Source organism: Lygodium microphyllum, unplaced genomic scaffold (genome assembly GCF_053477565.2).
Source record: "Lygodium microphyllum isolate KBCC unplaced genomic scaffold, Lygodium_microphyllum_v1.1.10 scaffold_107, whole genome shotgun sequence".
Lineage (NCBI taxonomy): Eukaryota > Viridiplantae > Streptophyta > Polypodiopsida > Schizaeales > Lygodiaceae > Lygodium > Lygodium microphyllum.
This window is the reverse complement of record NW_028229590.1, coordinates 86798-99144: the sequence shown is the minus strand read 5'-3', so window position 1 is coordinate 99144 and position 12347 is coordinate 86798. Positions and strand designations below refer to the sequence as shown.

Here is a 12347-nt window from a genome sequence, read left to right as displayed (position 1 = left end):
AAGAGTATTGAGCCCTTGCTCTTGCAGGTGTCTTATTGATAGGAAGCTTGAAACATGCCATGGTTGTGATAATGAAGGATAGAAATGGAGGGTAGAGTGAAGAGTAATGGGAAAAAATGAAATGAGAGACTTGAATTAAGTACCAAACTTTTAAACTTATTGTGATGTAAATAAACTTTAAAATTAATTAACATAGTTTGAAATTGACTTTGAAAAATATAGTGACAAACCTTCCAAATTTTAAATAAAATTTGCAATACATCTCATGTTAAAGATAGAAATATTGATGTGCCATATCCTAGATACCTATGCTCTCTCATGGACTCTAAATGCATCAAAAGTATTATCTTCATATAGGTCTCCATTTGTTGCCATCTCTCTCTTGGGTTGCCAACCATTCTGCATGGTTTTTTCTAGCTCTGCTATTTTCATATCTTGCTTTTCTCACTTCATATATTGCCCTACTTATAAATTCTACTTTATAGGTTTTGCACTTCTTTTCTTTTTCCTTGTATCATATCTCTAATCTCCTATACTGCCATTGTAATAATTGCCTCATAGAATTGGAATCATTGATGCCATCTCCATGATCAATCGCCTTTTAAAAAGCACAGCAAGCTTGCAAATGAGATCGTTCCATGCCTTGAGTTGACCATATTGCCAAACTTCCTTAATCTGCAAAGTATGGACCATGTGCTTCAAGTATATGCTAAACAAGAAGAGAGATTAGAAACACAAAATAATCTGAAATGATTATATTTTTTGGTAATGGTGATAATACTGGCCATATAGTGTGTTATACTATTTCTAGTCCATGCCTCCAACATGGACTTATGAAATTTAGCAACTATCTCTTTAAATGTATTGGCATCATCATCCCTAAACCTCAACTTTTGTAAGAGAGCTGCTAATATATCTAGGTATATCCACACTTCTACCTTTGCAATCCTCATTTGTCCCCCATTGCTCCAATCTGGAACAACAAGGTGTAACTTTTTCCATGCTTTATACTTCTCTGGTTGTTTTACAAGTATATTGCCTTCCTCATCTCAAGGTGGAGATATAAGCTTTCTAGCCTTGGGTCCACCAAATCATGGTTTACAAGGGATATTTCTACTCTTTCCCGATTTTTTCTCATCCTTTTTTATTTCTAGTTGGCCCCCGTGCAATCCAACTTCAGAGAGGACTCCACTACAACAAAAAGGGTTCATAGACGCGCTTGTAGACGCAATATTTGAATTGTGAAAAAAATGTCGAGCGCGTTTATTGACACTTCTATTTACACGTCTACAAAATTGCCTCTACAAGCGCGCTTATAATCTGAGTTACACGCATACTTAGACGCGCCTATAGACGCGCGTATAAACGAGCTACGTAAATATATAATCATATTTATAAAAAAGTGAACATATTCATATTGTGCGCCTATACAAGCGTGTATCTACGCGTCTAAAACCGTGTTTACTCTGAAAGTTTTTGAGGAGAATAGACGCGCATTTATCCTGTAATTTAGACGCAGTCATAGACGTGCAAAACAGAGGTATGTGCTCTCTGTTTTTTTTCCCCCCATCAACATCGAATTGTATGCTTAGGGAAAACAGAGAAAGATTATTTCGAAGATTGGATACTGAAAACAAAACAATGTATGTAGTATACGAAATTTCATATATATATAGATGAAACGTTTTTACATTATGAGTTCTAGTGCTTGTGACATCATGGTCGCAAGCACTAGCTGAAAGTAATACATATCAAAAATGAAAATTACAAGCCAAGGGGAGGCATACATGCATGCGGCTCCTCTATATCTCCTTAGAAGAGGCATCATCATCGCTACCACCACCACTGCCTATGCCACTGCCGTTGCCACCACCGCTACTGCTAGTTCCCCCTTCGCTATCCTCAACTGCATCAGGGTTCGCCTACACAAAGCATTAAGGTATATAAATACCATTACAAATAATAAATTAGAGTTATCTATTCTTTTCATGTAAAAAATAAAACATACCTCTTCTGGTGGTGGAATCCTCATGGTGCGATTATATTGCTCCTCCGTGATGAGTCCCTCCTCGTAGAAATGCTGCCAAGTGGACGCCCGATTATGACCCTGATGGTAGCCTACCTCTCTAGGAGTAGGCATCCTACCAATGATATGATACTACAAAACAATTTGAACATACAACGTATTAAAGCACACTACATAATGAAGTGAAACAAATTACCAAATTTAATTTAAAAAAAGAAATCAAATAAAACTTACAAACTCAGCCTCCCATGACTCCCTGTCCCCCGATCCATAATGTGACGATCCCATGGTTGCCATCTGGATACGTCCCGCCTCTGCATGCTGGCGACTTGTCATTTTCTCCGCTCCTCTCTTCTTGGCCTATTTCCACTCCTTGCGGTGGCAATTGGTTGGTTGGCCATATCCAGGGCGCCCCTGCTCTTGTCTCCGCAATGACTCCTTGGCGTGCGTCATAAGGTGAGACCTCTTGTTATGAAGCGCGTCTCTCACCTTTCACTGTCCCTAATCATCTGAGAATCGTGAATTCTCGGGATTAGGGTACCTTTTATGTACTGCCCGCAGCACCTCTTGCCACAAACCATTTTTTTGGTGCTTGAAGGGAATCATGCAATCTTTGTATGTGGCATGCATGAAACTCCTCAAGTAGGCTGTCACTTCCCTCCCCTCAAACTCATGCAAGATACCACCAACATCAGTGATAGAGTAGTACATTTGTGGAGGCTCACCTCTCTCATTTTCCGGTGAGGGTGATCGAGAGCCCCCACCTAGGCAACCCCCACAAAGCCCTTGACCTCCTCGTCCTCCCGCACCACTCTCCCTCCTCCCTCGACGTGCACTACCCTCTACCTCACTCGATACACGTGCTTCTGCAGATGCATGTGCTTCGGCCGATCCATGTACCTCAGCTGATCCCTGTGTAGGCAAAGATGTGATAGGTGTCCCAGACATCACACTGAAAACCTCATCTGTAGTAGGAGGGCGACCAAGATAATTGGTCATCTCCCCCATTAATTGCTCCTTGTTGAATGGGATGCTGGAGGATCGAGGATTCCACATCTACATAAGAAAAATCATATTACCATGTGTAGATAAAACATATTAAATAGAGTGTCTATACCTGTGTCTCTATGTGCATCTATACCTGCATCTCTGTGAGCGCTTGTCAGCGCATCTCTGTGGGCGTCTGTCAGCGTGTCTATTTCCACGTCTATAGCTGCGTCTACACTGTTATCTAGACGCGCTGACAGACACGCACAGTCGCACCATTTCTTCTCAAACTTGCTTAAAAAACAAAGCTAAAAAACCTCCATAGATGACAAGATCCAGCATGTGAAGAGAGAGAAGAGAGAGACAAACAAACAGAGAAACCAAACAAGATTGAGAGAGAGAAGAAGAACTCATCTTCTTTGCTTGTTCCAACGAGTGGCAGCGGCTAGGTTGCAAGCTCCTTTTCCTCCTTCCCCCTTCCCTTGGTAAGTTGCTTCAATCTTGTTCTCTTCCTTGCTGTTTGGCTCTTGTTCTTTACTCTTTGGCTCTTCTTTCCTCCTGTCCTCTTTTTACTCTTATTTCCTTGCCTCATTGTTTGTATAGGGCATGATTGGATATATATAGGGCATGAAATCACATATATGTAATTAGCTTTGAATGATTGGATGTATATTTGTAGTACTCAGAAAGAAATAAAGTTGGTAATGTATATCATGTCCTATGTATGTATATGCCCTATACATGTATATCATGTCGTATATACATGTATATCACGTCCGTATGATCCTATACATGTATATCATGTCCTAGCATATGATCCAGGTGTAATTATATCGTATATATATCCAATTATGCCCTATTCAAAAAAATTCTAGCTATTAAGAGGTTTGGTCATATTCAGGTAACCTCTTTCTTGCATGATATGTTTTAAACTACTCAGAATCTTGGGAAATTTAAAGAAAAGATAGGATTCTTTGCACCCAAGCCTACCTTGCTTACTCTATTGTTGCCTGAGAGATTGTTGCAGGGGCTTCCCCCAATTATGAGGTCAATCTTTCCCACTGCATCCACAATCTCAGCCAACTTATCATCAGTAAGATCTCTAACATCATCCTCCATTTGAAATCGGCCTGTTTGGAAGGTTTTGTTCCACTAGCTGGCTCTTATGTTTTTACATTTATCATTGATCTCCACAATAACAACATACCCAATTTGTGCAATGCCACTTCTTTCCCACCAAGGCTCGAGAATAAGGACAGAACTGTTAAACCTTGCGGATATAATTCGTTCAGTGGTGAAAGACTGTACGCAATAGTATTGACCTGAAATGAGTTGCCCAATGCATCATACCGATCTGAAAGGGTGGAGCAGCCTCAAGTGTGGTCATGATCATATCCAAGCACCAGCTCAATCTCATGGGGTTCAAGTGGGGCAGCTTGGCCTGGGCTGACCCAAACCAAGTTCCATATTTTGCATGCCAGGACAATCTCATGTTGAAGATAAGAAGGTATCTTGCTTTCTTTGTGGAAAGAAAATATTTTTCTGATCAATCCACATATAGGATATAGTGCTAAGGGCAACCCGTGTGTTTATGCAATTCAGCTTCTCTCTCGGATCCCATGGGGGTCAATACTTCTTTATTTTCGGAAGCACCTCAAAGATTGTCATGGGAGCAGGGGGAAGGATCAACCTTCTTCCATCTACTGGAAGGTTATAAACATAACCATCTCAACCTAAAGCATGCTGAAAAATATCTAGAGTCTATGAACTCTGGATCTATGCCATTAAAATGCCGTTTGATGGTCTCCCACTCTGAATTGGGAGCGTTCTCAACATTTTCAAAATAGAAAAAGGGAGGGCCTTCCATCAAACTATTCAATGGTTTTGGCTTGCTTTTAAAAAAGCCAAGAATTCCAAACCCCATGCCCTTTTTGAACTTGAAGAGTGGGATAGAACCTAGATGTGGACGTGATGTTTTTCCATTCATAGATTGAGTCTCGACCCATAAAACACTCGAGTCTTCACTGGCACTTTTATCCAACTCTAGAGTAGGAGTAATACTGATCTTTGTTTTAAGGCCCAAGTAAGTGTACCATAGCTTAAGGGCTCTTTCATCTACCCAGTATATTTTGCTACAAACACCTCGTGAGGGTCCAGCTTGTCTAGTTTGATCTTTTATCTTTTACGACTAGTGCACATTATTCAATGCACTTTGGTGTGAGGGTAAACATCTTCAAACTCAACGTATAGATGAAAAGAGAAATACCCAAGATTGTGGTGTCCTTGCTCACTTCGAGGATGCCAATGGTACTTCGAGTAATTATTAACTCTATTTTTTTAATTCAATGATTCAATGTGTATTCTTAATTCTATGGTTTTTATCATGCGCACACGTGCATGCTCAAGAATCAATTTCAGGTGGTTAAATAATTATTAAATTTGGTTTTTTAATTATGTGAATTGCAATTTTAGGTGGTTAAATAATTGTGCGTCTATTGGCGCATCTATATTAGCATCTATTTGCACGGATATATAGACGCACAATTCGCATCTATTTACATGCACGTTTACACGCACTTATAGACACTATGATAGACGCGCCCGACTTTGCGCGTCTAACATGCACGTCTATGCCTCGTTTCTGTTGTAGTGCTCGTTCTACCTTCTTGCATGTAGCATCAACTTCTGACATAGATTGCATCTTGTATGCAAAGCATATATATTCATATACTAGCTTCTCAATTATTCTAACCAAAAAATGCAATGTGCAAAAGTGAACCCTTGTTAGTTGTTTCCAAAATAGAGCACCAGTTTGGATCCACTAGAACTAGCATTCCATTTCTCATGACTTTTTTATCACGTGTTGGAGCACCTTGTTATCCTTCCTTGGCAAGCCATTCTTTCTTTTCACCTTTCCCTTTCTTCCTAGTTTGCATGCAGCATATGCACTATAATTTTTCATTCATTGTATTTGATAAACCAAACATACACTTTAATGTTTTTAAATCACTTGCAAGATGCCATTCAACTTGATAGTCCCCAAACCCCTCGATGTGTAAAATTGCTCCATTATTTTGCTGTTGAATAACACTGGGTGTATTAGTGAGATTTAAAAAAACTTTCAGTAGTTCATGATCCTCCTTTGGTATTTCAAATGCTACAAGCCACCATATTTCATTCTCTGACTATACACTAAAGTATAAATGACGGTTTTCATCAATGTTGAGATCCATTACTCGATTCATAAGTGTTATAGTCACATGTTCAAGTTTTTGCCCCTTAATAATCTCACTCTCATCAAGTTGAGGACAAACTTAAGCTTGCCTCTACATTCTTCCATTTTCATGGTTCTCCTTTAGTACTTCAAATGCTGCAAGCCACCATATTTCATTCTCTAGTTGTATATTAAAGTATAAAGAATGGTTTTCATCGATGTTGGGGTATGCTATATGACTCAGAACTCATTCCCACCTTGTCAAATAATACCTAAGCATCTATAGTAGTAAACAAGTTGTTATAGGAATCTATAGCAATTGTTGATAGAGCATACTATATGACTAAGAACTCATTCCCACCTTGTCAAATAATCCCTAAGCATCTATAGCAGTAAACAAGTTGCTCATATCCCTAAGATGTTCACTTGCGACACCATCTATAATGTCCCTGAATTTACGATTTTCTAATGCATTTTTGACAATATCCTTACTTAGGACTTTGGCAATAGTACCATTCTTTGCATGAGGGAATATATTTCTCATTGTAGCAGATTGCATCTATGATATTGTTCACTTCCTTTGGTTAATTAGTGAATTGGTTTAACTAATCAAATGTGCCAACGTGCTTCTTTGGTTTTTAAAGTGGGCCCAATCTCCAAAGTTTTTGTGAGCTTCCTCTTTATGTTTCGATTCTCCTTCTCCAAGTCCATAACTTTAGACTGTAACTCCATATTTTGCACATGTGTAGCATGCATAGCATCTTTAATGACAGACATTGCTTGTTGTAGGCTCTGGTTCTCCTTATTCTTCTCAGCCAATAATCTATCATTTTCCATCAAAGACTGCATATTCCCTTGTAATCTTGTCTACAAATTTGTTAAGGCTTGATGAACCCCGGCTAATCCTTGTGTGACAAGTCTGCATGTGTATCCATACAATCCTTCATTGCCTTCACAAACAAACTTTACAAATGATGTAAGCCCTTCAAATTGTGGTAGCCTTTGAGTGATTGGATCGGGTGGATAATGTTACAACTATATATATCATCTCTCACTTGACTTTGGTCTCACCTATATATACTAACTCTACATCAATATGAATCATTCTTTGGGAGCATGTCTTGTGTATATCTCTCGTACTCTCTCTCTCTCTCAACATGGTATCAGAGCTATGGATGTGTAGCAACAACAAGGAAGATAAGTTGTTTCATTGTTTATACTTGATTGAATTCTTTGCACAAGTGATGATTTGATACATGAACTTGTTCAAATTAGAAGTATTAGTTAATCGTGTCAAAACCGCTTGTCAATCGGAGTTCTGGATCAAAAGTTATGACAGTTCAGGATTCAAGACAGCAATTCTGCTCGAATCTGCGATTCTTTATTTAAAACTGTATTTCTAATTACAGTTCGTTAATCCCCAATTAAAGTTTATTAATCGCTCGTCTTCGTTAATGATGTTGATTACGACAAGCAAACATCTTGCTATTTTTAGCGATCAACTATATATATCATCTCTCACTTGACTTTGGTCTCACCTATATATACTAACTCTACATCAATATGAATCATTCTTTGGGAGCATGTCTTGTGTATCTCTCTCGTACTCTCTCTCTCTCTCAACAGATAAATGCACCCATCAACCCAAAGGTCCACATTTTTTTTCCCTGCATTTCTTTCTTGTTGCATCTTGTATCTTATTGCATCATCCCTTTCCATAGTTATTTGAACATTGGTGCATATTCATCCTCCAATTGAAAGTAAATATCTCTCTTTCTCTTGGTACATCTTACACTTGCATCCTGTAAAGAAAAATATATGCCAATTTTAACATTACACAATTACACCTCTTTGATTAATAGTAAGCTAAGGAGTCGATGCCAATTTTCTGATCAATAGCAAGAATGTCTAAATATTTGGGAGCAGCAGGTCAGCATCAATCCAGCAGCATGCAGCTAATTCTAGATTGCCTCAAATCACACAATTACACCCCTTTGATTCACTATATCTTTGTTCTCTTTTACCCAATTGGATCTTGTCTCTTTCTCTTGATTTCAGTCACCATGATAGACCCTAATCAACCCCTAATCTGCTTGTAATCTTAGCTTTTAATCTACCTCTAATCAGCAACCAATCTTATCTTCTATTCTATTCAAAATATTCTCTCTCTCTCTCTCTCTCTCTCTCTCCCTCAAGAAGAATTGATCAAAGATATTTAAACACATTTATACAGAAGCTTGGCTAGTGGAGAAAAATAACATCATCTTATCTTCTACCCTAATTAACTCTTTTTCACTCTATCACTTATTTTCTTAGTTCATCTCACACAGTCCTCTCTCTTCTCCCCTCCCTTCGCCCTCTTTCCCTCTCTCTCTCTCTCTCTCTCTCTCTCTCTCTCTTATAGTTACTGGAAAGTGGTATAGAACTATGGAAAAGAAATGACCAAGGAGGACCCAACATTTCTAAAGGTGTCCTAGAAGTATTGACACCTTTTGAGTATGTGAAAGACAATGAGAAGCTTATGGAAGGCTTAAAAAAGTATATCAATTTGTGGAAAGATCAATTGCAAGACAAAGGAGAGAAATCTATCTATGCTATTTAGATAAAATGAGTACTCATGCATTGGGAGAATGTGATTCAAGCTATATAAATACATAGAGTAAGGGAGCATACTTTATTTCATCACTTTTGGCCAAGGAGTTTATGCACACATGATATGACTTGAGAGCTTCAAACAAAAGACATTCGAGAAGGAGCATGTGATGAAAATTTAGGGCAGTATTGTGGCCTAATGTAGAATAAACCTAGTGAGGCATTCAACCCAATGGTTGATGTGGTAATAGGTGACCATGTTGAGATCCTTATACATTGTCAATTCAAGGATCTTCTAATCAAGAATTTAATAAGCCACTGAAACCCCTTGGGTTCTCACCTCTTATGCATCTATCTTTTGTGAAGCACATTCAAAGGAGTTGTGTATTAGGTTTTATCTTGAGCTCTATGCTCTAAAAACTAGGGGTTACACTCGATGGTCTTGCATTGTTAGATTCTTTGCTAGATAAGTTGAGGTGTATTTGACTCAAGTCATAGTCTCCTTGAGGGCTAATTGTCGGGAGAGAAATCAAGTTAATAGTTAATCTCCTAGACTATTTTATATGAGTTTTTGCTACTCGTTTATAGGATCTGATAGGGCATATACTCTAGCGTTTCATAGCTTCTTTCTTGGGTTTTTAAAGTACATACAAATATTTTAAAGGAAAGTTACCTACTTACTAGCTCTTGCCTTGCAAATGATGTTTATACTAATACTATTGATGCTTTAAGGTGCCATGCAGAGGATGCCTTGGAAGAGCTTGAAGAGGATGAGATGAACATTGCATATGCAAACTTCATGAGTGCTTATGAGGAAGCCTTTGAGACTCATGTATTACTTGATGTAGTGAATCAACTAGAGATTGAAAAATTGATGCATGCACATGATGCACAGGACATGCTTGTAGTCTATGAAAATGTTCAAAAGTCAGAGGATATACATATATAGGATGATGGACGTGATGCTATATAAGTTTAGAATGTGTCATCTCCTTTGATAGATGGAAATATGATTTCTTCATATGCCATGACAAGCAATCTAGAGGTGTGAGAGGCTATGGACATGTGTGATATCTTTTTGAAACTTGGACAAACAAAAGCCATTCAATGATTTCTTGTTTTGTGTTTTTGTATTTTATTGAAGCAATTGCCTAGAAATGGAGCTTTTCTAGGTGATGGTCATTTTGATTGGGAAGATAAATTGAACTTAATCTTGTGTGTGTGTGTGTGTGTGTGTGTGTGTCTCTCTCTCTCTCTCAGTAGTGCTCTAACACTAAATGCGAGGCAATACACATCAAAACATCAAGTGCATTAGCAAGGCAATAGGTATGAATGTCATGTACTATTGCTTGTTTCCAAGGGTGTCACAAATTCTTTAATCTCTAATAATAAGTTTGGCCTATTAAAAAAAGTAGGGAGAATTCCTAACTTTTTGATTGACATGATTTGTAGAAAATGAGCAACGCACAAATTATTTTATTACATGCTATTCATGTGATTCTCTTGTTAGTATGTCTTAAACAAATTTTTAATGTCTGCACCTTGTTTACCATTATTGAGATCATTAAATATTATTGTGATTAAGTTATTGGGATGATTAAATATTATCATGGTTGTTGAATGTGGAAAGCACTTATGTGATTTTATATATTAGTATTTGCCCCTTAACAAAAAAAATTATTTGTGTACCATTGTATTCATAGCTTTTATTTGAAAACATAAACTATGAAAGTGTAAGAAACTAAGCGGTTAGAGCTTTCTCTTCATGGTAGTATTGTTTGCTCAGCTCTTTGAGATCACTTTGATTAGATTCTATGTACTTGTTTGTGACACAGTGATAATAATAGTTAGTGATTCGTACTACCCTTGCATGAGAACATGACACAAATTACCTAATGAGAAACGCTCTCTTAATATTGATCACATTAAAATGCAATATTAAATGGGTATGAAATAAACAATACTTGAGATAAAAAATACGCATTTGCAAGCAACAAAAATTAAGCTCCTCCAAACATACTGTCAAGATTTTCAAAAAACAAAAGGCGATGCTATTGCGCGCCCTTGTTGATAAGCCGTTATAGCATGAAGAAAAAGTGCCGCGAGACCCTTGCTAAGTTCTAACTTTGAGCTTCAATCAGCGCCACGCGAATGTTTTTCAAACCGGGCTATTCAATAGAACAGAAATGAACGTTAGGGTTGCCCGCCAAGAGGACTAATAATAACGAGGTGCTTATACGCTGATTTAGAATCAGCGGGAGCTGGCGCAGGACGGAGACGTTGCTTGTTGTACCACAGAAAATGGAAAAGCAAAAGAGTTCCCTCTCTCTCATTCATTCATTACGTTACAAGACGCCGCATGTCGTATGCAGCGTCTATTTAAGTTGGGTCGACGCTCAGGATTCTGCACGCAGCTATATTGCCCACTGCTACTGCTGATGCGCGCACTAGTACAGACTTTTGACTTGTCTCCTGCTGCAACACTAGCAGGAGCTGCTGGCTCTCCTACCAATATTTGTGTGCTAGTATCCCCTCCACCGGCCATAATATAATACATCTCATCAGCCCCGATCATTAACCGTGCTAGCTTCTGAATCAGCTAATTACTGGCGGTTGTACCACAAGATAAGGAAAGTTGATCGGGTACATGTTGCTCATATAGCTACCAAGAGGAGTACTATAGTGGCCGCTCTGCTAGCGCAATTCTCGATCAGGATGGTGATGAAGGTGATGCTGATGGCGGCTACGTTGCTAGCATTGAATGATGCCCATAACATTATTAATGTCCGAGCGCAAACCATGACGGGCTCGCCGTCGGCTTATCTGGATCCTCAGAACGGAGCGCGGGCTGCGCTGGGGCTGAGTCCACTGACATGGGACGCCAAGCTGGCCAGCTACGCCTACAACTAGGCGATGCAGGTGCAGTGCCAGATGGTGCACTCGGGCGGGCCGTACGGCGAGAACCTATTCTGGGGCGGTGCTGGCGGAAACTGGACGCCGGGGGACGCCGTGAGCATGTGGCTGGCGGAGCAGCCTCACTACCACTACGATAGCAACACTTGCGACGGCGGCTCCATGTGCGGCCACTACACCCAGATCGTGTGGCGCACCACGACATCTGTGGGTTGCGCCTCCTACACCTGCCCCGCCAGCGGCGACACCCTTGCCGTCTGCGAGTACTATCCCCCGGGCAACGTGATCGGCGAGCGCCCCTACTAACTAGCTAGTTTCTAGAAGTAGGTCCGCCTGATTAAATTCTTAATTACAAGCATGAGCAGCGACTACCAGAATTTCTTTAATTTTATTTCCACTGCGATAAGTAACTATTTGCCTGGTTCACTGATCCTACTGTGTATGGCCTCATCAGCGGCTAATATCGGCATAATTCATTCGTCTTGGGGTCCTTTTTATATTAATATTGTTCGAGAGTCTCTCTGGATTCCCTGCGCTCTCCCTACCTCCTCTTTTGGTTGCGCTCATCGATCTTGGCCGTACTGGCAATCCGATTATCATCTCAGTCGATTGAAG

General features: G+C 39.4%; 1 pseudogene; it reads left to right on the top strand.

The window, feature by feature from the left end:
- Positions 1 to 11534: 11534 nt before the first annotated feature.
- LOC148008629 (pathogenesis-related protein 1 pseudogene) lies at positions 11535 to 12038 on the top strand (annotated as a pseudogene).
- The last annotated feature ends 309 nt before the right edge of the window (positions 12039 to 12347 follow it).